We start from the raw sequence: 27980 nt of genomic DNA, 5'->3' as shown, positions 1-27980 counted from the left end.
CCCCATTCAGGGAACAACCTTGCTCAGCCGCCACCTATCCCCAATACAAAAGCGGTGAGCAATCCTTCATCCGTGCAGCAATCAGCCGTTGGTACCAAATCCAACACCTCCCAAACTTCGGGCCCCAAAGGGAAACCTACGAATATCCTAGCCTCTCACTCTACTAGCAACTCTGAAACCCCTAAGCCAAGGCAGACCCGCTACAAGTCTATTAGTCTGCCACCAGAAGTTTCTCCTTTTGTGATTGTGTTGACTGCTGTCCCCCCACTGAAGGAAGGAGTTAAAGAGACCTATGTAGAGTTAAGAAATAAATGTGCACAGTGGCTCCAAATACATAAACCACTACCTAGTAGTATGAGTGGGGAAATTCTCACTGTACGTAGAGGGGATTGGGTGGGTAGGGGTAAGAAAACAATACCAGGGGATGTAATTACTGTTAATTTCAGGGATGTGGGGGCTGCGACTTTTATTTGTAATGCACCTAACAGCGGTCCTGCCACCCAGATCAAACCACTCCCCTTGTCCTACTTCCTCCCCAACTCAAAAAGACCCAACTTCCACCGGCCAATCATTCCAAGTAATCAAGAGCCTGTACGTCCCCCCCGATATGCCCCTAACCACTGGCAGCAGCCGCCCTACTTTCCACCTTTTGTCCCGCATCATGTGGGCCCACAGTGGCAACAACCTTTCCACCCCTTACCACCTTTTTTCCAACCACCCAGCAGTGGCAACAACCGCCTCAGCCACCACTTACTGCCAATCATCATCAATGGCAACAGCCACGGCAGGATCCATTTTCATCTCTCTCCCTTAACCCCTCCTATACACAGTTTGCCCACCCAAATAGATACTGTGTACTGGATGAGGTTGATTGACTTTCTTCTAAGGGAGGCTCAGACACTGACCTCCCTCATGCTAATATCGCCATGAAGGACGCAGTGCTGGACACATCTCTCCCTACAATCTTAGAGGTGTCATCACCTACACTAACTAGGGATCGTGTAGTTTCATCCAACCCCCATTGTACTGTGATTCCAGACGGAAACTCAGCACATGGCGAGTTAAAAATTCTTAGTTGGAACCTTGCTGGGATCTCAAGGAAACTAGGCCTCCCAGAGTGGAATGCTCTGGTTGATGCCCACAAAATCTGTATATTTCAAGAGACATGGGCCACTGAACCACTGCACCGGGTGGCGTTTGTCACCTTTTCCACACCAGCAATAAAATCCAAGGCAGGGAAGGGGCGGCCATCGGGGGGGCTAATTATTTGGATAAGTATCCTGCTTAACTGCAGGATAATCACCAAGAAGGCAGGAACTCCGGATATCCTTGGTGTCTCCCTATTGGGCCTACGGGGAAGTATAACTGTTGACCTTTATAATGTTTACATCAGGGGAACAAAAAATGGGTGCATTTCACCCACAATGATGGAGCTTGAGGCTCAGCTGGGAGAGCAGAGTGGACATGGCCATATCCTAGTAGCTGGGGATTTTAATTGTACATATGAACCACTCCCCCTAGAAGGAATACCAGACCTAGGAGAAGAGGATAGTAGATGGGGTATCCCTACCCTCTCTATCCCACCCATCAAGCGCTGGACTCGCAGTGCAATCCATCTAAATGCACTCACACTGGAGTTTGGATTAAGAGCTGCTAATGGTTGCACTCGATCTGACCTCCTGGGTGCTCCCACGTTTAACAGAGTTGGTCAATGCACACGGATTGACTATATTCTGCTGGATAGGGGCCTCTGGAGCCATGTTAACGACATGGTTATTACCAATACCATAGAGAGCGACCATAACCCACTCTCCTTATCCCTAAAAAATCCTTGGCACATTGAAGCATTGCCAGCCTCTCTAAGCCGCCCACAGGGGATTACTGTTGCCACTTGTGGCAGGCGTCTAAAGTGGAGTAAGTTTATGTGTAACATCGACAAACTATCCACAATAGACGAAGTGGTTAAGGGCACGCAGGCTGAAATTAGCTCTATTGATCTTACCATAGCAGCAGACAAGGCTACCGCTATTTTTGAAGCTGCTGTAAAAACTATTGGGGACCTCTTTTGGGTACAACTGCCATCAGGGCAACAGAAACCTAAACCTAAAGGCAAACACGATTGGTATTCGGCAACATGCAGGAAGGCCAAATCATGCCTAATAGAGGCAGTCAAAGGGAAGTCGCCCCTAACAATTCAAATTGCCAGAAGAGACCATAAAAAGGCCCTACAGGTAGCTAAAAGAGAGTGGGAGGATGCCTACTGGCTAACCCTTAAGGAAGCCAGTATGAAAAAAGACTCTAATTCCTTCTGGGATACCATAAGGGCACGAAATAGACCGGATAGCGACCTTATAACCTGCAGTATTTCGGGCGAGGTATGGGAGGCTCATTTTTCCAAACTTTATTCCTGCCATAATGACCTGAACGGAAGAGGGTCTCTCTAAACTAATTATATTCATCTCCCTAGTGACCCTGACTTTACTTTGAAGGAAGTAGAATATGCTATTAACTCCATCATTCCACAAAAAGCCGCAGGACCAGATGGCATCCCCGGGGACCTGCTAAAATCTGATGGTGTTAATTGGGGCAAATTAATACACTCCCTCCTTCTTGCCATCTGTAGGGGTGCCCCAATTCCCGTGTCTTGGAAGGGGGCAGAGGTGGTTCCCATCCACAAGAAAGGCCCTAGGGATGACCCGTCCAATTATAGGCCGATTAGCTTACTAGATGTAAGCCAAAAAGTTGTCGGTAAAGTTATTCTACTCAGGATACTCAACTGGGTAGATGAAAACAAAATACTTACCGACTTTCAGGCCGGTTTTAGAGTAGGCACCGGAACGATAGAGCAGGCCTTTAGGCTTATGATGATTTACTGGAAGGTGGTAGTGATAGGCAAGGGCAGTCTTTATCTCGCATTCATCGACTTAAAGACTGCCTTTGACCTTGTCCCCAGGGACTTGTTGTGGAAGGTGTTGGCCAACATGGGGCTTCCAGAGTATCTTTTATCCCTATTGGTCAGGCTCCATCAGGACAGCTTTGCCCAAATTAGGTGGGGCTCTGGAGGGGAGAAAACGGGCTGTATTCCGGTCGAGAGAGGGGGTACGCCAGGGATGTGTTCTGGCTCCCACCCTTTTCTCTTTGTACATCAATGGGGTGGTTGAGCACCTACTTAAATCACCATCCGACGAACCATCCCTGGCGGGGGTACGCATACCGACCCTCCTCTTCGCGGACGACACGCTCCTAATCTCCAAGACCCCAATGGGACTACAGAAACTCTTGGATAACTTCCAAACCTTTTGTACTGACCGGGGCTTGGTTATAAATACCAATAAAACAAAATACCTCGTCCTTAATCCCCCTAAACAGCAAGTGCGTCCCCCTATCCTAAACACCGAGTTCCTGGAAAGGGTTAAAGCATTTGATTATTTAGGGATACGTATCTCAGACAAAATGGATTGGACCCTCCATCTAGATAAGATGCTGCTGAACCACAAAAGGATCACAGGTGCCCTATTGAGGGAGCAACGTTCCAGTTCGTTCAAACCAATAGGAACAGTCCTAGAGATCTACGCTGCCAAGGGTGTCAGCTCTGCACTATATGGAGCTGAACTTTGGGGCTTTGCATCTTCTCAAGCTTTACAAAAATCTGAGAACAATTTCTGTAGACAAATAATGTCCCTCCCTCAAAGCACCCCACTTCTACCCTTATTTATGGACCTTGGCTGCACCCAGATTGGCGAAATTGCGAAATTCCGTCCTCTCCTATTATGGGCTCGTATTTGGCGGGTAGAGGAACTTAATGCCTACGCCAGAGGCCTGGAAGAAATAATGGCGTCACCACACTGGGCCAGAGTCAAATGGTTAGCAGACATGAAAATCTTATTGTCGAACTTGGGCCTATTGGATTTCTGGTCAAGCAGAACCTCTCCTCCTAAACAAGTACTTAAAAACCTTTACCGGGATTGGATTCGCTCCCAAAGGCACTCTAGCACATCCATTGGTAGGCTCACAGAGGATTTTTTAATGTTTAAAGACTGTCCCAGACGAGAACCCTACCTAGACATAATCGGGAAACCGTTTGCCCGCTCTTTGTATTTTAAATTTAGAACGGGCACCTTGCCATTGAATACTTTCACCAAATCATGGAAATCCTGTACAGATAAAACTGATTTGTGCCCATCATGTTTAGCCCACCCAGAGACATTAGCCCACTTCTTATTCGTCTGCAAGGAATATGCCAATCCAAGAAGGGCGTGGCTGAAGAACTTGTGCCAGCAATTGGGAACCAGGAGCCATGATGTGGCAATTAGGATTCTTGTTTCGGACAGCTATGTACCCTACGCCTGTGCCCTAGCAAAATTTTTATTTTGGGCTTGGGCTATTCGAGCCAGAAAACTTAAATACTCTGTTTAATCTCTTTTTAACAATATTAATTCTAGTAAATGTTATACTTTTTTGCTATTAACTGGAAATGTGTTGCCAAATTTATTATTAACTACAAATTTTTTTAACAAAAACTTGCTTTTATGATAATGGAATTTTATCGAAATAAAGCTTTTTGACTTTGGTATATTCATCACATTCATCAACTTTTATCCCGCCAAGGTTCCAACAATATTTAACACTTTTTTCCTACCAGTAAAAGCCACCACTTTGGTTTTTGTTAAGTTTGGAATTAGATAGTGGTCTTTTGAATAATCGTTTAGAGAATCCAGGAGCATTTGTAAACCAAAGGGGGTTACGTCCAACATGACAATGTCATCTGCATAGAGCAGGGCGTGTACTCTATGCGAGGCAACCTTAGGAGGCAGACTGGAGCATTGTTGCAGATGATTAGGTAGATCGCTAAGGTATAGTGAAAATAATATCGGTGCTAAAAGGCACCCCTGTTTAAGCCCGTTAGCCGTTCCGATCGATTCGGTTAGTCCTTTTTTACTCCCCATTTGCACCCGTGACCAAGTATTAGTATGGAGATTGATTATGATCTGCAGCAAGTATTCAGGAATACCCAATCTCCTTAGCTTTCTCCACAGTGTAGGTCTATCGACACGGTCGAAAGCAGTAGAATAGTCAATGAACGCTGCATACACTGTCTGTGAATTTTGTGAATTTTTTGAGGTGTATTTGTCTAAAATGGTCTGGAGAATTGAGATGTTATCAGTAACTGAATGGTTTGGTCGGAATCCTACTTGGTACATTGGTATTAATCTCTTCGAAAAGGCCTATTCTTTTAATCTGTCCAGGACCTCTGCCGCGAAGATTTTCCCTGTGGCGTCCATCAACGCTATTTGGCGGTAGTTGCCAGCAATAGTTTTGCTCCCCTTTTTGTAGATGGGAATTATGATACTCCCCTGCCAGGACTTTGGTATTCTCCCGGTTTTGAAGATGTAATTAAAGAGAGGAATTAACATCTGGCTCCACTCTTTAGGATTTCTCTGCAGGACTTTAATTGGTATTTGATCCGGGCCAGACGCCGCGGTGCTTCTTGCTTGTCTGATGTGCATTTCTATAGAAAATGCCGTAGTATTTGTTATCAGAGTAATACTATTTTCCGTAATAATATCAGCAGCTTTTCCATCCGAATTGATCGAGTTTGCCTTGTAAAGGTTGTTCAAATAAATTTCGCATTCCTGGGGCGGGACTGGTATGGCTTGTAGTTTCTTCTTTGTTCCTGTCATTTTAGCAATTAAGGTCCAATATTCTCGTTGATTATACTTTTTTGCGGCAATTTGTAGTTCTACCCAGTTGTTATCAAGCACCTTTCTTTTATAGCTGTGCTTCGCTCTTCTCACTTGATTTTTTAGTTTATTTATTTCTTGCTTAACTGAAGGAGAATATTTTAAATACTGCCCTCAGATAAGTTTGTTCAGTGTTTTAGTTTTCGAAGTTATCCTAGTAGGTTTTTTGTTGTTCTTCCTATTATTCCTTTCTGTATCTTGTCTTATCCTGTCAGTTAGATCGTCCTTTAGTTTGTTGATGATACATTCAAAGTTTATTATTAGATCACCAGAGTAATTCTTAGTTAGTAATTGACTATATGTAATCATTTCGGTGATATTATCCAAGCTTGCGGAGGTCCAGAATAATCGCCTCTGAGTATTGTTAATTTCAACACTACTTTTATGGAACATAATTTGATTATACCGTGAATGATTAATCAGCCAAGAAGTCTTTAGGATTAAAAGAGCATGGTCACTTTCATCTGAAAAGATGATACTCAAGTGTGAAACTGTTTCTACCAAATCCATGCCGCAGATTATATAGTCGATGATTGAAGAAGATCCATTACCTCGCCTTGTGTAAGACGCCGGTATGTCTCCTTCAACATTGCCATTTAGAATTGTCCCATTGAGAATTGGCAGACTTGTTAATAACAGTTTTCCTCTCTTATCTGAGGCAATCCCTTCAGGAAATATTGGAATAGAGAAGTCCAAAGATTCATCCTCGTATAGATTTACCCATTTATTAATCTCCACATTCGAAATTTTTCCGTTCAGGTCGCCCATGATTAGGTAGGATGCGTTTGCACGATCTTCAATTATCTCTGCAATTGCTTCCATGGTTTCCACAAAGGTGACATCCTGTTTGAAACCGGGAGGGGCATACATATTGAAAAGTAGAAAAACCTTTTTTTGATCTAGGTTATGTGTTTTCAACGAGATCTTGATGCATTGAAAATTGTCAGAATTAGACTCAATTACTTCTTGGTCCCATTGGTACTCCTCGCTCAACAAAATTCCCAGTCCACCTTTTGCATGACCCCGGTTCGTGGGTTTTGCAGGAATGTCATAGACATAGTAGCCATTCTGATGGAAAGTTTTTATTGCCCAGGTTTCCTGCAAAGCCACTATATCTGGTTGATTTTTGATAGCTTCTATCATTTTGATGTCTGTTCTTCCCGCAAGATTCCACTAAATGATCTTCAAACCATTGTTAAACAGTGGGTTGTTGGTGGTATTGTAATTTGTTACTGTTTAGTACCTCCGAGACCCAGGCCCAAAATTGTATTGTTTTTTTGTCCTCAGTTACTACTAAGTCTTGATTCCAGACTTTTCTGTCTCCTTTATCCACTTGGATTTTCAAAGTTTCCTTTCTAGTACGAGTAGATCCTGTAGCATCTAGGTTGGGATTATTTTTATAACGATTCTCATTTGAAATATTCAATGTTGGGCAAGATAGGCCAATAATCCTTTTCTTATATTTACTTCCCTCTAAAGCGGATTTTTCGAGAACATCGTAGCCACATTTGTGTCGAGTTTCTTTTTCTTTTATTATAATCCCTGGGAGTACCGATGACCAGAATGACACCTCTGCTATTTTACAGTTGTCTTTTATGGGAAAGGTCACCAGATCTATTTCCTTGCTGTTTAGATATTGTAGGGAATGTATTTGCTGTAGGAGATTCATTATCCTTTCTCGATTTAGTGGCATATTATCGACTGGGAAGAGTTCTTCAAATTGTAAATAGTTAGTCGAGATTTGTTCACCATCTATGGGTATCTTGTTATCTCTTACGCTTGGTCCCTTGTTTATCTGTCCCGCTCTTTCAGAAAATGTTGCTGGTATAAAAACATTCGCTTTATAATTCAATAGCTTTACTGATTGTGTAGGTTTTATTTCACAATTTGTCTCTACTGTAGGTGTATTTGGTATTTTATTATCAGCTTGTCCTTCTTGGGGTTTTAGAGGAGTGATTGTATTTTTGAATTTTAACTTACGAGTTTTATTTTTGATGATTCTTCTTAGCGGTTTCCTTCTCCTTCTTTTTCTCTTTTCTTCTTGATTAATTTTTGTTTGGAGTAACTTTTCAGCTCCGTCATCGTCAGAAGAAGATTTGGTAAAGTTTCCGAATTCATCTTTTTCAGGCTCAGTCTTTAGCAAGTTTGTTTTGTTTGAAGCCGAAAAAATAGGATACTGTTTGACTATGAGCGGGGGCTCTTCTCTAAATAGTTTTTTCAAAGAGTAAATTTTAGCATCCTTAGGATTTTGCCGGTTTTTCTTATTTGGTTTTTCTAGTATTATTACTTCAGATGTTTGAGTGTTAATGTCACTTTTCGTTTGGTGCTCAGAGCTTTTGATGAAGTTAGAAGAATTATTGATGTTTACCAGTTTGGCATCGTATATTTGTTGTTTGTTTGTAGCTTCTGCGAGTTCTTTTTTCCTTTTTTCTTCTACAAGAAATTTCAAAATACCAATTTGGACATCTAGCGTTTGGTCAGAGTTTTCCAGGATATGACCTAGAAAAGAAAGGACCGATTCTAAAATTTCTTGAAGAGAATATAGAGGCTTTGACATAGGTGTTGCAGTGTATATTGAATTGTTGGTCTTTAGAAAAAAAGGGTCCAGAGAGGAATCGAGAGTGGGATCTCGATCTAATGGCTTTTCCTGGGACCTGGTAAATGACTTATCAGGATTTGACTGTAAGTCAGAGTTTTTTTCCATCGGCTTTGTATCATCTCCAAATAGATCGTCGATGCAAGAAAGGCTAACTAAACGTTTTATAGGTGTTAAAGAACTTAAATGTAGGATCTCGTGGGTTGGAATTTGTGACTCCTGTGTTGAGAGTAGTATCTTTTGGTTAGATTCATGTTTCAGATACATGAATTTTGGGTAGATTGATGGTCCTGCTCAGGCAATTTTTTTACTTCCTCAGTTTTTGCTGTCTCACTATTTATTGACATTTCCAATACTTGAACCGGAGTTTGTTTTTTTGAAGATAGGGCTAAAAAATAATTACTAATAGCGGGAGTTTTAGTTATTCGACCTTGTTTAACTGCTTTGTCGGAAGAGTTTCTGACTGCTTCCTCTGTGCCCATTCGTTTCATATATATTGTACGTGATCTTAGTTTTTTGTAACCCATTTTTTGTTACTTGGTAGAAGCATACGTAGTATTAAAGAAACTACTTTCACAGTTAGTGTTTATTGCAACAAGTACTCAAGATGTCGTCTACCGTTGGGGGGTCGAATAATCCGATGTTACAGTTACCTCTGTACTATTAGCTTCCTCTCAGCCCTAGTGTGGTACAGTCTAGTAGGTCACAAGAGATGAAAGATGTAAGTGGGGTGGCCCCTCCCCGCCACGTGCGTCCCCGGACGGCTACAGACGGCCCGCTCTTTGCCCGTTCTCCGTCCGGCGACGCGGGAGAAATACTGTTGTTATGTACTTGTAGGCGGGGGCGTGTCCATGGGCGTGATCGCCGGGGGAAGAGGAACCAGCTGAGCTGCCTGGAGAATGCTGGTCCTCGCAGTCCCCCGGCTCGCTGTTGGTGTTTGCCCCAAGCCTCTACCTGTGGGACACGAGCTGGGAGCGTTTGACTAGCCCTGCCGATTGCAGGACTCGCTCACATCAGCGAGTCCTCGTTGAGGGGAGGCTTCAGCAAAAAAGCAGAATGCTGTGTAAGGTGGACTTTTCCTTCCTTCCCAGCAGAGCTAAGCAGCATGGTTCTCTGTAGTCAAGTGAGTGGCGCCCGCGAAGCGGGTGTCACGAAAGTTATTGCAGGTAGGCGGGGGGCGTGTCCTTGGGCGTGATCGCCGGGGGAAGAGGAACCAGCTGAGCTGCCTGGAGAATGCTGGTCCTCGCAGTCCCTCGGCTTGTTGTTGGTGTTTGCCCCAAGCCTCTGCCCGTGGGACTCCAGCTGGGAGCGTTTGACTAGCCCTGCCAATTGCAGGACTCGCTCACACCAGCGAGTCCTCGTTGAGGGGAGGCTTCAGCAAAAAAGCAGAATGCTGTGTAAGGCGGACTTTTCCTTCCTTCCCAGCAGAGCTAAGCAGCACGGATCTCTGTAGTCAAGTGAGTACACAGTAAAGGGTCTTTTGCAAGGGTCTTTTGCAAGCCTTACTTTGTGACTTGCCTGCTTTGTATTGCCTGTTTTTGCTATATTGTCTCTTTGTCTCTTATGCTCAACTCAGCCCAGCCCAGCCCGGGTTGCAAGCATCAAGCATGGATGTGTTCAGGAGCCAGAGAACTCAGGCGCATGCAGGGCTCTCACTCCTCTCTCTGCTGCGCCCCCGAGCTCCCAGCTCCTGGCAGCTCCCGGCAGCTCTCAGTAGCTCTCACCTGCGCCTTGGTTTCGCAGCTGCGCCTTCCGTGATCTCCGGCTTCCAGCGCTCGCAGCCAGCAGGTCAGCAGGCGATGTCGAGGCGTTGGGGCGCCCAGCGCTGCACGAGGGGATCAGAGCGAGTCAAGTGATCCGACCCCCCACAGCGCCCTTTCAGCAGTTTCCCGCGTTCGCAGCAGCCTCCAACAGCTCCAGCCGCGGCTCCAACGGCTCCGACAGCGGCTCCCAGGAACGCCGGTCACCAGCAGCGTTTGGTGTTTGGCATGAAACTCCTCCTCCTCCTCCTTGCAGGTGAGTGTACTCCGTCACAATCCTTTGCCTCTCTCAGCTCTCTGGACGGAGGGAGCAGTACTTTGTATTCTAAGAGGCAACCGGTCAAGCCATCCAGAGGAAGGTCTGGGACACCGATCCAGTAGGTGATCGACGGGTGTGGGGGAGTGAATCTCAGATCGGCGAGGTGTTCGAGTGGAGTGAATCCGAGCTAGCGTTGCTGAGGAGAACGCTAGCTCGGATTCACTCCAAACGGACACCTCGCCGATTTCGGACCGGGCTCCTGACTTACGCTGCCCAAGCACTGCACCCAACCCAAGTCCTGATGATGATCCTGATTTAAAAGGGATCGAAACGCCGTCGACCATCCAGCGCGAACATAGGCGCTCCGGACTAAATGGTTCCAGAAACAATATCTGCATAATCCTATTGAAGTCAATTCTCAAACAAATGTGGAACCACACTGTGTGTTTTTTACTCACTGTATATATTGATTACCAGTCACCTGCGCCGCCGTCGCTGATTATTGTCACTTGTGTCGCTACCGTGCCTCTCACTCACTCGCACTGAGCACCAAGTACAGTTTGGATTATCTACAATTGTGTTACATTGCTCCTTGCAGTGCTGTAATAACTGCAAAATTATCCTGATCATTGTTTCCTTCCCTTTGTACTCCTATAATAAATATGATGCCACATGCACATATGTGAAAAATCAAAAAGAGGCTCCTTATCTCCCTGTGATAATGTTTTATACACATCTTAACTAACTGTCTCTAAATCATACCAGTTGGGATACCATATGTCACTCTACCCCAATCCCAACGCGGTTGAAGGGTTTACTCCTGTTGTTTTTACAAGATCCCCCCATCAAACAGAAGCACACAGAATGGTAAATCAAGAAAATGCCCACTTTCTAAAAGTGCCATCTTCACACAATCAACTTAAAAACCATCATCACTAAAAGATGTATTTTTAAATTCTGAGTTCAGGAAACGTAAACTCCAAACCTCTAGCTGTTCCCATTTGAAAGTTAAACTTGGAAGCTGTTACACGACAGCTATAATGATAACCTTTGGAAGAGCTAGTCCATATAATAGTGAAAAATGCAATTAACAGTATTTCACTATCAGAACATGTAAAAGACATCAGCATATGTCCTACCTTTCACATACACTGCATCTGCCCATGGGGGTACCTTGGGCCCACTTTAGGGGTGTCTTACATGTAGTATAAGGGAAGGTTTGGGCCTGGCAAGTGGGTGCACTTCTTATCAATGAAGACCTATCCTACACTCACTAGTGTACTTATTTAACCCCTTCGATGCTTGTGACGGAACCATTCCGTCATCAGTCACGGTTAGGCTGTGCTGATGACGGAATGGTTCCGTCACAACCACACCCATTTAAATCGGGGCCAGCACAGGAGGAGAATTCCTTTAGCAGCGATGAGGTTAATCCTAGTAATCAAAGTATGTGTGCAGCTTCGTGTCAGAGCCTGCTCGTCCCTAAGACTAAATATCTGTCACCCTATAGCACCCGAAGGTGCTCCAGAAACAAAGCACACTACTGTGCACGCCCGTAGGCTTTGAAGTGTTATTTAGTCTATTATCAACACCATTACCTGAGCATGTCAAGTGGTGGGGCATTTCTGCTTTTGTAGACACTGAAGCTAGCTAGAATCAAGTGGCACCAGATGATATAGGATAATTTTGGATTACGCTTACTAGCGATTGGTCTCCGTTCAAGGTATGATGAGGAATTTGGGTGTGGGTATCTAGCATCATGGCATGCTGAGCAGAGTAAGTAACTGAGTTTTGTTTCTTTAGAATCGGCATTCACTGTTCATACCGATGCCGGGTTTTGAAATGTGACAGAGAGGCTGCCTGCGAATATGTCTGTAAGTATTTCGGAATAACACTTGGAAATTTGGTTTAGATACAGCATACACTGTGGCTGACAAGCCTTTAATTCTGTTTCAGGTTACCTTGTGCCTCTGATCTTTGTATTGGGTTTTCAGACCCTATTTCTCGAGCTTGTTTTACAAGTAAGGCCGCTGGTGAATGTTGGGATTTGTAGTTTAATGGGTTAAGGAAAGCACAGTCCTTTTTTCTTATTTTTCAGATACATTGATTTTTTACGTTTTGATCACTGTTAAGATGTTGTGGTGAAAACTTTTTTTCATGGGTAACTTTAGCAATTGGAATATTGTTACCTTTCTGTAGCTTTTGTGATGATTTGTCTGATTCACTGTACAAAACTTACATGGTACATTCCCTGTTTATACAAGATAGAGTTCATACTCGTTATTTTAATTTCTTATGGTGTTTGATTTGACCCAGTTGTTTCAGCAATTAAGCCTCTGTTGTATTCTAACTGACAACGATTGGTATCATTCTATTTTCAGCCTACCCTGAACAAGGCTGAAAATACCTGAAATGCATTGGGATCTTCATTCAAGCAGTCATTGATAGCATTATTATTTGATGAAACATTGCGTAAATCCAACTTAATGTGATGTAACAATGGTTGGATAAGAAAGTGTTGTGTTTACTACATTTTTGCTTGAAAAACTTCATTGAATATTTTTTAACACGTTGCGTCCGACATCACAGTGGGCGTGCGTGTCGGACAGCAGGAGGCCATCCGAAACACGCCCACTCATTAATTCCCCAGAACTGCGGCGGAATTTGTGCCGCGATCAAGGGGTTAAATAATTCAAATATTTTGTACTTGTTGTTTGTACTTGAGCTAAATGTGCAATATTGTAGCCTCTGGGCTCGCACAGTAAGGCATTTCGTTTCTAGAGCACCTTTGGATGTTATAAGGTGTCAGATAAGTGGATGCACTTGCCAGGTTGACAAGACAATTTAAAACTGCACTAACATACAGTGCAATTGCAGGTCTGAGACTTGTTTACAGGGCTACTCATGTGGGTGGCACAACCAGTGCTGCAGGCCCACTAGTAACATTTGATTTAAAGGCCCTGGACACCCATAGTGCCTTAGCAGTAAATCAAATATGCCAATCATGGATAACCAATCATGTTCACAATTTAGACTCAAACGCCTCAAACTCAGGGTGAAATTGGATGGCCCCGTTCTTGAATGGTTCAGGTTGTTCCTCCAAAACCATTCACAGAGATTCCTAATTAATGGCAATCTATCTGCTCCCTCTCCGGTCACGGTTGGAGTCCCTCAAGGATCAACCCTGTTCCCCACCGTCTTCAACCTTTACCTTGAACTGCTGGCCGAAGTACTAACCACTGCGAATATCTCCTACCATATGTATTCTGAAGACACTCAGATGTACATAAAAACTTAATCTCTTGAGGAGATTCTCTTCTTGAACGAGGCCTTGAAATTGACTGTCCAATGGCTCGCCTCCAATCAATTCAAACTCAACTCAAAGAAAACTGAATTTCTCCTAATTTCCCCTCCAAAGCCCAACCCTGAGATTCAAATATGGATTAAGGCTATCACAGCCTTAAATTGCACACCGACCTTTGTGGACTCTACCAAATCCCTGGGAATTACCCTTGACAGTAACTTGAAGATGCATGACCACATCAACTAGATGGCCAAATCAGCCAGATTCCATCTCAGCTACCTAAGGAAACTGAAACCCTTGCTCAAAGCTCCAGACCTAAAAATGGCAGTCCAAGCGCTAGTCATCTCCAGACTGGAATATGGCTGTTCTACCCTCTCGGGTTTACCCAAGATCTCACGCGGCAGACAGACTACTTACCGGCACAAGGAAATTCAACCACATTTCTCCACATCTGAAAGCTTTCAACTGGCTTCCCCTTGAGGCAAGAATACATCTTAAACTAGCATGCAACACAGATGAAGGCTCTATACTCGAATTTGCCTGCATATCTTGTTGAGAAACTTGTGGTTTCCAGAGGAACCAGAAACTTCCGGTCCGCCAAAGACCTCTTGCTCCAACCTGCACGTTTTCGCAAACATAAAACCTACAATCAGGCTTTTTCTGGGCCTGTACCAAGAATATGGAAATCTCTCCCGCCAGCCATCAGAAGAATCCTTTCTCTGGCACGCTTCAAAAACGATGCCAAAACCTTCCTTATGTGCAAATTCCTCATTTAAACTCGGCCTTCAACCACCACTGATACATCAATCTACCTATGACCATTGCCGCCCCTCGAAGTAACTACTCACCCTACCAAACAAACCTGGGGTCTTGTCTGGAGAATTTGTAAATGCAAATCATGCTTACTATCCCTATGTACCCCGCACGGGGGTCCTATTGTGAGTATTTGTAAATGCAAACTGTACATACATGTTCCTTCCACCCCCATGCATCCAGCACCCCGCCCTCTCCTAATCAACTGCATTGTCCTTTGTTTCCAAGCCTTTTGTACATTTCCTTGATTACTGTAAAGCGCTCCGATACCCTAACAAGTCAAGTTCGCGCTCTATAAAACACAAAATAAATAAATAAATAACTTGAGCCACTGTAGATTTCAGGCATCATCAGTGAAGTAATATGTGCAGTCTTATACAGTGCATCCAGTGCAATTTATACTTATGCCAGTTACTTATAACTGGCGAATTTCAGGAGAGAAATAGCTAGCACTCAATAACTAGTCCCATCTATAAAATAAAAGCAGAGAGAGTGCAGGCACCAAATCACATGCAAACAAATTATACTGAGTCTCACGGGCTGGCTACTTCTCTTACAAGGTCAAATGTAAGGGTATAACTAAGGCCAGAACAACTAGCAGATATGGGTGGGATTTTAAAAAGTGAACACAAAGAAATCCAATAAAACTGTCACAAAGGTTGTTCCTCACAGTGTAGAAAAGAATATTTCCAAAGGTTACAACTCAATTCAGAGAGTAGAGCATTAAAAGAGCTCACCTGAGTGTTAAGGTGCCTGACAAAAGGTGTAAAGAAGTTCTCCAAATTCGTTGCCAGAATAAATGATAAAATGGTAGAGTCGAAATGACGATAAAGTTGAGTTTATTATTTAAGACCTGGGCCTCAGATCTCTTCACCCACTTACAACCGACAGCTCTTTTTTTTAAAGATGCTCTATATACATTCTATTACCTCACTACATTCTGGATGATTGAATTTTGCTTCAGCTTTACATCAAAGATCCAACTACTTAGTGAGTTACTTCATTCTCTTTTCAAACTACATTCTTTTTATAAAAGACTGATTCATGAATACGAAACTGCATCATAAAATGCTTTCACCATATTTGTAGGCCCGCGACATAGGGGAACCGTTTTGAAGAGGTCATATTAAGTAGCTACTCACTGAACACTTAGTAAGACTTCTGACGTCACGGCAGTCTACAAGTGCCTCGAAATGATGCTTGACCTACTTTCCTGGGCTGGAGTGCTCGACGAACATACTAATGATAAAATGGCAAACCAGCATCCTATATAATATGGCATTGCACTACAATGCAACACACATAAATAAAACATATTGAAAGATAGCATGCAATAACTTCATATACATAACAGACAAATACGATGACATTACAACGTGCGAGAAACCAGGCGCTTTTGGGGGCAGATTTACAACCCCCCTGGGCCACCAGTACATCACTTTATTGTGACGTACTGGTGGCGCATGTTACTGCTCCATATTTAAAAGGACAGGAAACACCACCCTACGTGGCTTTTCCTATCCTTGTAAATATGGCCCCTATACATGCAGCACTTTGATTGAAAGAGCATTTACATGGGTGTTGCTGTGGGTGCTCCCACGCAACACCCATGAAACAAGACACATTTGCAGATTTACGAGGAAACGTAAATCTGGAAATTTGTCTGAATGCACCCTTAGGGGTGGCGTAGCGAGGTGCAACGAGGATAAATGTTTTCATTTCTCCTCGTTTTTTCCGCTTTCAATATGTGCTGCATTCTACAGCATGCATTGAAAGAGGAAAGTGCCTGTAGTGATTGTTTTTGTGGAGAAAGGTGCCCCCTTCCTGCACAAAAACAATCTCCCCATGACACAGGCATTCTTGCGCCAGGGGGTATGGGTGCCTGCGCATGACAGCAGTTTGTTTGCCAGTGCAGGGGAGAGCACAACAGGAAAGCAACATATTATTGTAAATATGTTGCATTCCTGTGCTTTGGAAGTGCTGCAGCGTGGCGCAGCCAAAGGGCCTGCGTTGCCGTGCTGCGGCACATCCTTGTAAATCTGCCCCTACTATTTAAGGAATATTTGAAGGTCCTGTACGGAGACCGTATTTTGCAATTATTTGATTTTTGTCTGGTCATATGTTGGCCCAGACGCACCCTGTTATTAGCATTATGTCTGCAGTGTGAATGCTTTCTTGATTTAGTTTATAATGAGGGTCATCTGTTTCCATATTTGATGTGTTAATAATCATCTAACATCTGCTTCATTTTAGCAGCAAATTCTAAGCTACATCCTGTCTCCACGTGTTTGAAATGACATTTCTCTCTTCAAAATATATTTCACCTCCGCGAACTTGCCAGTCACTATGAAACATAATGAACTGTATTATGCAGTTTTAAGCTGAGAAAAACCAGGTGACATTCATAATTCATTTCACTGGCTGTGGCTCCTCGGCTTTACATGACGTGATGTGATGTTGACATAGGTGGAGCTGGTATTAAATGTCAGTGATACTGACTTAAACGGGGTCACCAGCACCCCAGGAAGAAAGGAACCAAGAGCCCGAGTGATATAAACAAGGTACGTGTCAAGTGTACATGCAACCTTTTGACATGGTGCTAAATGTGCAACAGTATATGTAGATTTCTCGTGTCAGGGCGGTGAGATGGAGTGTTATGCCTCACCAGCATGGAAGAGGACCTCTTGCTGGGAAAGCATGAACAGGAGAATTGGAATATTGCTGGAGGGACACCCCGCTGAGACAGGGATGGATGGAGAGGGCAGGAATTCTGGTTGCCGTAGCCTAAAACCCGACACCCCTGCACCTAAACCCTGACCTCAGCATCTGGAAACATAGCCTCAGTCACAGAGAAGAAAGTAGATTTTTTTTTCGCTCCCAAAAATGTAAAAGAAAAGACAATGTCAATAATTTGCAATTATTTTAAAGACGGGATTTGCTGCTGGGCTTTTGCTGAACTGTAGGGCAATGCCAAAACAGGTATGCAGATATATGGCGGCCTGTATAATTGGTGGACATGGGCAGAATTTCAATTATACCGGAGTAATCAGAGTAACATTGGTAATACTGCGTTACTCTTTGACACAGAATAAAAAATAATAACACAATTGTAACCGCTTGAGTAATTAAGAGTCATTTGGATGAAAGAATCCACCTCCGGAGCACATTTAGGGAGCTTGAGCAGCTGCTCTCCCTCGCTATTTGTGTACTCTTTGCATTCAGCGCTATTTCTTAGAGCAAAATGCATCCCCACGTCCATTTTGGACACAAGGGTGCATTGTGCACTAAGAAAATAGTACTGAATTCCAAGAATATTTTGGGGGGAAATCCTACCCAGTGCACATTTAGTCAAGGTTTTAGAATGACCTAGAAATATGAACGCAAACGTCATGGAAATAGATATATATGGAATGCCCACAATGAATCCTGCTTACAAGGGCCACTGGAGAGGACAGTGGCAATGCTGAGCATAGCAGGAAGGACAAAAGTAGATTGACTGAGGGTGAGTTGAATATTTTGGTAGAGAAGATGACCAAAATAAAAGAAAAAAACTTTCAACAAGACTGTGTCAAATTATAAAGAGAGTAGAAGAACAACTATGGGGCATATTATCAAGAACGGCGTTAACAATTATCGCCGGTTTAGCAGCAGAAAACTGCCGCTAAAGCTGTGCTATTGGGCTTGATAATATGCCCTTGAGAATTCCAATAGAAGTCTATGCTCTGGTGTGAACATGGGCTTCTATTGGAATTCTCAGGGCATATTATCAAGCTCATTATCGCCGCTTTAGCAGCAGTTTTCTGCCGCTAAACCGGCGATAATTTTAACGCCGTCCTTGATAATATGCCCCTATATGGGTTACAATTAATACAAAACTGAATGCCCTAGAGAGCACGACTGAGTGGTGGTTTGATCTCCTATGCTTCATGAAAGAGAATCTTGCCACCACATTTTCGTGAGCCCAGTGGAGCCAGCAAATAAACCTCTCATCAAGTTTCACTAAAACCCTCTGAGGGCATAGGGCAGAGTTGTCTGTTGTCTTAAGCGTGCATTGGCTACCTACTGTGGATTCGTCTCAGTGGAACTTGTATGAAAAATAACTGAGCTAGAAGGTCATTCTTATGTTATGTATCTGAAACTATATGCCGTCTACACATTGTTTTTTCCTTGTTGTGTTAGGAATGTTTGCGTCTTCCTGAGCATATGTTCATTCTTCTTCTCTTCCTTTGTATATCTTACAATTCTTTTGATTTTATTTTTTTTGCATTATCCTCTTGTCAACCTTATGTCATTTTCTGGTTACGATGATGGCTTTTGTTTTTAAAGACAAGAAGTTTCTTTCTCTTTGCACTTTTGTCTCATTTGTATGCTCTATTGACAATAGGTTCTGGATACCCTTTGTTTTGAAATCTCCTCCTGATGATATTGAGTTTCTCTTTTATGCAGCAGTTTCTTTTTATCCAGAAATTTCACTGTATGGTATCCTCCATATATACCTTTTATGAAGGTGACATGATTCATATAGTAAATTGTTTGTCAATGTTTTCTTTCTAAATAGAACAGTATCAAGCAGCCGTGGTCCGTGCAGGTAACAGCGGTGGGGCGGTGGGGCCGGGTAGGGGGGAAGATTTTGAGGGATGATGCAGAGGGAAAATTAAATAACTAAATAATTTTCCCTCGTCATCGTCCGTTGGATTCCCCTTCCACCCGGCCCACCGCTGTTACCTGCACGGACGGAGACTGGTATCAATCCTGTTCGTTCAGATTCAAGGGTATAAATGTACATGTGACTAATGTTGTGCTCATTGTACTTTAGGTTGTGAACATGTTTCAAGAATTCCTTCTGTGTTCTAGATTGTCAATATAATGCACCCAAAATTAAATCTTCCCAAGATGTTCTTCTTAGCTACCAGACAGAGGCCTCATTCACAAATGTAAATATAAGCTTGACTCAGTCGACACTTACACTTTATAGACTTACATTGTCGTGTTCTAATCTAGGACCCCGATCAATACTGTGACCTTATGCCCCTATACAGCTATAATCCATTCATACCCCTATAATGGCATACACGATCAGAGCCATATTTCAGCCATATTTCTGAAACTCGCCTCTGCAGCTCATTACAGTAGATGACACAGCAGAAGCCACTATCTTAGATTCCTAGATTACACTCCGAGTTCTTCAACAAGATAAAACTCAGCAACCTGGGAAAGCCCTGCTTGCTATTTTTTGATTAGTAATAGAACTCTAATGAGCACTGAAAGGACGATCACTTCCTAGTGACATCTTTATTGACGCCTTATGTCCAAAAACGTACGTCAAACAAGGCACCTTTCAGGTATAAATATTACCAACGTTGCCTTAAGCAAGCGCGACATCGACGATAGCGATGGTGTGGTGAATACAGGAGCAGAACAGCTGTTCCTTGCAGAGCCCAGCAGATGCAAGCAGCCCACGGACGCTGCCCCTCCTCCTCCTTGACGCGCTGAGAGAGACGCTGTCTTTTCTCCTGCCGAGAAAATCCAGCTCCGGCGTTTCCAGCCTACCCCTGCGGGTAAACTGGGATATCGAGTCCTGGAAGGAGATACAAGACCTCCAACATTCTATTCCAGAGGTATGGTGTTGACTAAACCCTTAGGGAGAATTCTTGAAGCAAACCTTGGCAAAACCAACTTAACTAAAACTGCTACTTACTTACACCCTCCCAAGTATTAGGCTTAGGTCAGGTACACTGGGGTAGGCGTAGTTAGAAGCACCAGTTGAGTACGTTAGCTAAATGTATATATGAATGTATATGTTTTATTCATTTTAACCATTGTATGGCTAAGAAACCTTATCAATGCTTTTACAGTATTATTTCGCAATCCTCATTTTACTGTACGCACTTTTTATCATAATAAGTCTTGCAATTGTGGCAATTCATTTGTCTTGCATGAGAAGAAAGACTGTTCAATAAATAATACCTTTTATTGAAAACGCCTGTCTCTCTATTCTCTGCATCTTGGTGAAAGTAATCTGCACAACTGACTGAGTAAACTAACTGTCTATTGTTTCACACAACTCTAGAGATTGACTCTTATTCTAAGGAGCAAAGTTGTCATGTTTATGCGGTTGTTGGAAAACTGAATCCCTTCTTGTTGAGCCAGGGGAGCTGATCACTTCCTATTCAGTCAAGAAAGTTTCCAGTGACCTCTGAGCTAGTTGGTAACAAACCCAATTAAGTTTAGCATAGTCAGTAGAGACCTGGAAGACCGCACTTCTACGTCTATACAGCTGTTTATGTTATTCCAATGCGCAGGGCCTATAGGGAAAATAGGAACTACACTACATGGCGCCCAACGTTTGGTAAGGCGATAAAACTAACGCAAGACGTTAGAGTAACTCAGTCGTGCATTTTTCACACAGACCCCTTTCTACCGTAAATACTCCACTAGACGTCCGGAGTGGGTGAAAGGTTGAAATCCGCCCGAACTTAGTAGGAAGAGATTCCTATGTAAAGCTCTGGTTTATTCAACGTTGAAGGATACAGTGTTCCAAAATATTGTGCACCTAAATCTTTGTCTCCTTGGAGACCTGCTCTGCAAAAAACCTGCATTTCATACAATGTCAGACTTAGAGAACGGAACCGTTGATGCCTCATTAAATGCGACTCAGCAGGCTTCCGATGAAACAGGGATTTACCCACCGGATGCGAAAATTATCCCCGTTAACATAAGAAAAACTATAACGTCAAAACTTATAGAAAATGAACTGACCACACAAGGTGGAACAGTCGTCTTTGTGATAGAGGCACATGAATATCGGCAGACAGAGGTATTCTATTCATGGATAAAATTTCCAGCGGCAAACGCTGCAACACACGAGTTCCACTATTACAAAATAGGGGATCCACCGGAAGAGTACGCTCCTTTCGAGGAGATTGAAATCCCATTAAAATACCAAGGCACAATGATCATATAACCAGGCTCGGTCCACTAGGTAGACCAGGAGCAACGTGGCCGGTTGTAGCCAGCTACACACCACATCCGGACATTGCAAAAATGTCAAAAGAAGAGCTGTTAGCACAGCTAAAAACATTAATTAAAATACATAGGCAATTAGTCCAATATGTAATGCTGACTGCTACAGTCTAAACAGCTGTTAATGTCCCACAGCTGACCCCTCATCAGGGGAACACAAATAAAATTACACCACAGAACATACAATCATGTCTTGGTAAAACGCCCATAAAACAGGAACAATTCCTTTCTGGTTAGCGCAGAAAATTACTCAAATAGAGGCAGTATTTCCGAATACTACCGGTATTGAGAAACGAAGAATCCTGACCATCTGCCTTCCAATGGGGGTCGCACCACACGTGGAGGACTGTGACACTTGGGGTACAGTCTTTGCTTCCATTTACACAAAAACACATGGTGTTCCGTCAATGGCGGTAATACCGGATGTGCTAAAACAGATTCAGAATGAATACGGTCTAGAACCTGCTTTAACTCTTGGTATGAAATTACTGAAAGACTTCAAGCAGGTCTCGGCTATATTACTAGCCAATATAAAAAGAGAAGCAGCATCTGTGGCCATCCGCCAGAAATTGAAGGAAACAGATATAACAGATCAACCAATTGAGCTTGCCAGAATTATAGAAAAATGTTATGAAGAATTAGGTAGAGACAGCTTGGGTGGGAAACCAGTGAAACCCCAACTACTCGAAAATCCTGAAAAATTATTTAATAAAAATAATTCAAACACTCCTAAAAAGAACTGGGATGGAAATAAACAATCCACTCCCAAGGAAAAAGTTTTCCAGTCCAGAGGAAGGTCTCCTCGACGGAGGGAAAGAACTCCGACTCGAGAATGCCAGTCTCCCCAGAGGGAGCCCTCTGAGAAAACATATAACCTTAGAAATAGGGATAATTTGAAGAAGCCTGATAGATATCAAAGTATTGATACGAGTCCCTCTCGATCTTTTTCGCAGAAATTGGAAAGAAGAGAACGGTCAGACCCAGGGGAGCACACCAAGTCCAAAGACAAGGAACCTGCTCAAAGTAAAAAATCTCAATTTCCAAGAAAGAAGGTAGCCAGTATTAGAGTAATCGAACATGCCGAGAATAGTGAGGACACAGCTGAGAAAACGGGAGTGGGCACAGACAATGCTAGACAGTGCAGCAGAAATCACCATAGCTCGCAAGATCCTGATGAGTCATCTGGAGACAGTGGACACGAATGAATACATTCAAGTAGAAACTGCCGATACCAGAGTTAGCGAACCTCATAAGATATACGAAATAACACTGCGTATAGAGGATGATAAGACTAGGAAAATAGGGGTCTATTTTGGGATAAACTCTCAAAAGGCTATGATATCCTGTTAGCTGAAAAAGATTGGCCCCCAGAGTTTGTCAGGGAGTGCCCTCGTGGCGAAGAAATGATTATGCCTGCCTTCTCGAATCACATTCCGATTCACACTAAATATATATATGCAAGGAAATGGGCAGTAGCCCAGGCACCAGCACTATATAAATATCATGTAGGATGGGATGAGGACTCTCCTCCTCACAAAATCCAGTTAAAAAGTCAACCAACTGCACAAAGGCAGTATCCCATTAAGCAAGAAGCTAAAAAACAAGTCAGGGAGATTTTAGATCAACTTGAATACCAGGGGGTGATTGAAACATGCACCTCTCAAATGAACAATCCTTTGTTTCCTGTCTCCAAACCGGACTATTCATATTGTCTAGTTTTAGACTACAGACACCTTAACTCATGTTGCAAAACATTTGCAGTAGAAAAGTCGCATAGTGCTGCACTTATGAATAACATAGTTCGTAAAATATATAAAACAACATTAGACATATCTAATGGTTTCTTTTGTCAAAATATTGCACCAGAAAGCAGATACTTGACCGCTTTCTCAGTAATGGGGTCACAGAAAAATTTCTGAAGGCTCCCACAGGGATTCAAGAACAGCCCAGGGCTATTCTCAGCCAGAGTAACAGAGTTACTACAAATATATGATGATTAGGCATTATCTTATGTAGATGATATCTATCTCACAGACGACGACTTGGTGACTCACTTGAAAAGAGTGAACACCATTATACTTGGGTTCGCAGCAGAGGGTTACAAATTCCACTTTAAAAAGTCTCAAATTGCCCATCTGACAGTATTATTTTTTGGGATACGAATTATCAAGTGAAGGAAAAAGCCTAGCAGACAACTTCTTAGAGAAGTGCGCTGTACTCCAAGCACCAAAAACGCTGAAGAACTTACAATCGATTCTAGGCTTCCTGAATTTCGGAAGAACTTACATTCTAAATTATGCGGAGAGGGTTAAACCTCTCTACGAACTAATTAAACCTGATTTTAAACCAATCAACTGGACTCAAAAACACACAGAAATTTTGAGATCACTGCAAACAGACATGTTAGCAAAAACAAAATTAGAAACACATGACAACACACGCAACCTTGTAATCCGAGTCATCCCAGGAAGATGCGGATTCACGTACCTGACCTCTAATGAGGGAGAAAAGGTACCAATAGCTTACAAATCTCACTTGTACACACAAGCAAAAAAAACATTCAGTCTCACAGAAAATACTGTGAAAGCAGTACTAACTGCAATAGCTAATGAACGAGAACTAGCACACGGCAAAAGGATCTATGTCCTCACAGCGGAATCCGCCTTCGAGGCGCTATTCAGCCCAGTAAACCTGCCTTCAGTGTCACTGGATCTGAAATGGATACAGTGGGAAAATTCTCTTGCTGCGGACGACGTGAAATACTATTTTGCTCCGCAATTCGAAAAACTGAATGATTTAAAATATGAACAAGAATATCCTCTGCCAATCGAAATTCTGCCTCTCCAACAATACTCCTGTATAATCTACACAGACAGATTTGTACAGCACTACAAGGTAGAAAAGAAATCCTACGATGCAGCCTGTGCGATTGCTAAAGGTCGCTGGCTGTGCAGTAAATTCAGACCGAAAATAACAAAAACTGAATCCGTGAGAAACTATTCGGCTCAGCGAGCTGAAATAAGATCTTTAAAGATGGCGCTTGAAAATGCAGAACGTGAATTCCCGACACTAATCGTGTGCGATTCGCATTTTTGCGTCAACTCTTACAATAATAAGTTGCAGAGCTGGATTCAAAATGATTACAAAGATGACACAGGTGCCACAATCAAGCATAAAATGCTTTGGAAAAGTATGCGGAGTGGGTTAAACCTCTCTACGAACTAATTAAACCTGATTTTAAACCAATCAACTGGACTCAAAAACACACAGAAATTTTGAGATCACTGCAAACAGACATGTTAGCAAAAACAAAATTAGAAACACGTGACAACACACGCAACCTTGTAATCCGAGTCATCCCAGGAAGATGCGGATTCACGCACCTGACCTCTAATGAGGGAGAAAAGGTACCAATAGCTTACAAATCTCACTTGTACACACAAGCAAAAAAAACATTCAGTCTCACAGAAAATACTGTGAAAGCAGTACTAACTGCAATAGCTAATGAACGAGAACTAGCACACGGCAAACGGATCTATGTCCTCACAGCGGAATCCGCCTTCGAGGCGCTATTCAGCCCAGTAAACCTGCCTTCAGTGTCACTGGATCTGAAATGGATACAGTGGGAAAATTCTCTTGCTGCGGACGACGTGAAATACTATTTTGCTCCGCAATTCGAAAAACTGAATGATTTAAAATATGAACAAGAATATCCTCTGCCAATTGAAATTCTGCCTCTCCAACAATACTCCTGTATAATCTACACAGACAGATTTGTACAGCACTACAACGTAGAAAAGAAATCCTACGATGCAGCCTGTGCGATTGCTAAAGGTCGCTGGCTGTGCAGTAAATTCAGACCGAAAATAACAAAAACTGAATCCGTGAGAAACTGTTCGGCTCAGCGAGCTGAAATAAGATCTTTAAAGATGGCGCTTGAAAATGCAGAACGTGAATTCCCGACACTAATCGTGTGAGATTCGCATTTTTGCGTCAACTCTTACAATAATACGTTGCAGAGCTGGATTCAAAATGATTACAAAGATGACACAGGTGCCACAATCAAGCATAAAATGCTTTGGAAACAGGTAGTTCTTTTACAGAAAGAAGTACAAAAGACTCACGTGATACACACTCTGAGTCATCAACATGATGGCGTTCACGTTGCAGGGAATTCATTGGCTAATACAGCCGTAGCGGAAGCAACTAAACCGGCTTCCATAGCCACAAAAAAAGCGTTCAGAAAAATACATAGACGGGGAAACCATGCTGGCAGTAAAAACGTCCTCAAAGGGCAGCTGTGCAGCACTACCCGTGAACTATCCACTCAATTATGCATACATAATCGATGCAAACTCCATTCCTTTTGCTCGAATCCCTGGAGTGGGGGACAGGGTAATTCCAAACACGAACAGGAGAAGCTTCCTCTTACAGGAAGCACATATGGGGTTGGGACTGAGACACCAAACAATCAGGGACTCTCTAAAAGAATTACAATCAGAGTACTGGTGGCCGGGAATGAGCGTAGATAATCATTATTTTGCAAAAAATTGTGAAGACTGCAACAGAGATTGCAGTGGAGAACCGGCCAGCGTAGTGTCAGGAACCCTAATAGAAAGCATAAGGCGCTCTATACGCATAATCAAAAAAGAGAAATGCGTCCCATTGTATATCATTTAGACAAAAATTCACTTAAAAAATGTGGCCCCAGCGTTCGGCTGACGCCAGAACGGTTATAAAAGATCTGCGAGTCTTTATCGGCACATAGGCAATTGCCATGTTCCATTCTGACCAAGGTCCTGCTTTTAGCTCTCGAGCATATAAGGAGGCCATGGCCAGTATGGGCGTTGGGTTGCGATACTCTTGTCCATCACACCCCGAAGGGAACAGTGTAATGGAAAGAAAAAAACGGGACATAAAGCAATCTATAACAGCGAAGGTATTAGGTTCGGGTGATGGGTGGGTCAAACATTTAATAAGTGTCCAGCTTAGTCTAAACAATTTGCCAAGAAATTCTCTAAAAGGTTTAAGCCAATACAAACTATTGTTCGGAACTAGAATGCACGTTCAGGACTTAGATAGTCAGGTATCAGTGGTAGAAGATAAGAATAAAGACTTTGACATCAAAGATCGTTTGGCTGTTTTACAGGACTTGAATGAAACAAGAAAATCCTTAAGCAACATAAAGTTAAAGCAACAGCCAACTACCACTGAAGAGGCACCACCAGCCCCAGCAAGGCCTGTCTGGATTCCAAAGATTGGGGATCTAGTCAGAGAAAAAATAGCGGTGAAGAAGGAATTTGGGCCTTCTTACAGAAAAGCAGTACCTGTCTTGGCAATCAACGGAACAAGATCAGTAGTACTACCGCCCCTTGCTGGTAAAAAGGATAACAGAGTTGTATCCATCTACCTGGTAAAACCACAAGCATGTGGCCTATAATCAACAGGAGGCCCAGTGGACTCCCAAGAAACAACAGAATACCCAAATTTGCAACAATCCATGAGGTTCAAACTGAAAGACTAATCACATTTGATAAACCTGCAGTGCACAGAGAGGGACTATGCAATAATGCCATGGAACACGTGCCCCTTGGAACACAGATTGAATCAGTTTGTCAAGAAACACCAGTCTACAATGATGTGGCATCGGAATGTGCTACCGAAAGACAAATTGAGAAAACAATTTCAGCAATTGACAGAACTGCCTCTGGCTACTTCATCAATTTTGACAACTTTTCTGAAGATCAAAACGACCCCGAAGTGATGCCAGAAACAAAGTCTTTTAAAGAAAAAGCAACTGAACTCTTTCATCAACTCAAGGAAATTTACCTTATCTCTCCATGGTTAGAGTTCTGGTTTGGACTAGGTGTATTTTTCCTCTTGCTTTGGCTCATCATGGTACTTTGTTTGGGAAAATTCATTGAGGGAAAATACAGTTCAATGGACACAGCAAGTCAGAACATCAACTTAGTCCTGAAACCACACAGATCATCCCACATGAAGAAAAGAGAACTATCAACAGTAAATGTCACAGCCATTCCAATACCCGGCGGGGTAGTATGGGACAAAACTGACTATGAAATATATGGTCCGGTCGAAATCCTGAAATATCCTCACCAGTTCAAGGTTTCTCTAAGTGACTTTGTAAAACCAAATACATTTTCTTATGATTGGGATTTTGAAAGTATTAATAATATGATGCCTGATTTAGTGTTGTCAGCAAGATTTACAGAACATGATTATTTACAAGGTTTGTCTACTTATGAACAAATGTATTGCTTCTAACATTACGGAGACCATTACTTACATAAATCTGCACAACCTAGAAATGTTTTAAAGTATAACCAATGGGAACATTGTGCTACTCCACCTAAAAGCAGTTCTAAAACATTCTGAGAAATTCCAGTACTTCTCAGGGTTTAACACCAGTGATGCAGAAATGTTTTATTATAAACTGTTGGATAAAACAGGGTTGAAAGCAATG

Source organism: Lissotriton vulgaris, chromosome 11 (genome assembly GCF_964263255.1).
Source record: "Lissotriton vulgaris chromosome 11, aLisVul1.2, whole genome shotgun sequence".
In the NCBI taxonomy this organism is placed as follows: domain Eukaryota; kingdom Metazoa; phylum Chordata; class Amphibia; order Caudata; family Salamandridae; genus Lissotriton; species Lissotriton vulgaris.
Note: the sequence above shows the minus strand (reverse complement) of the source record.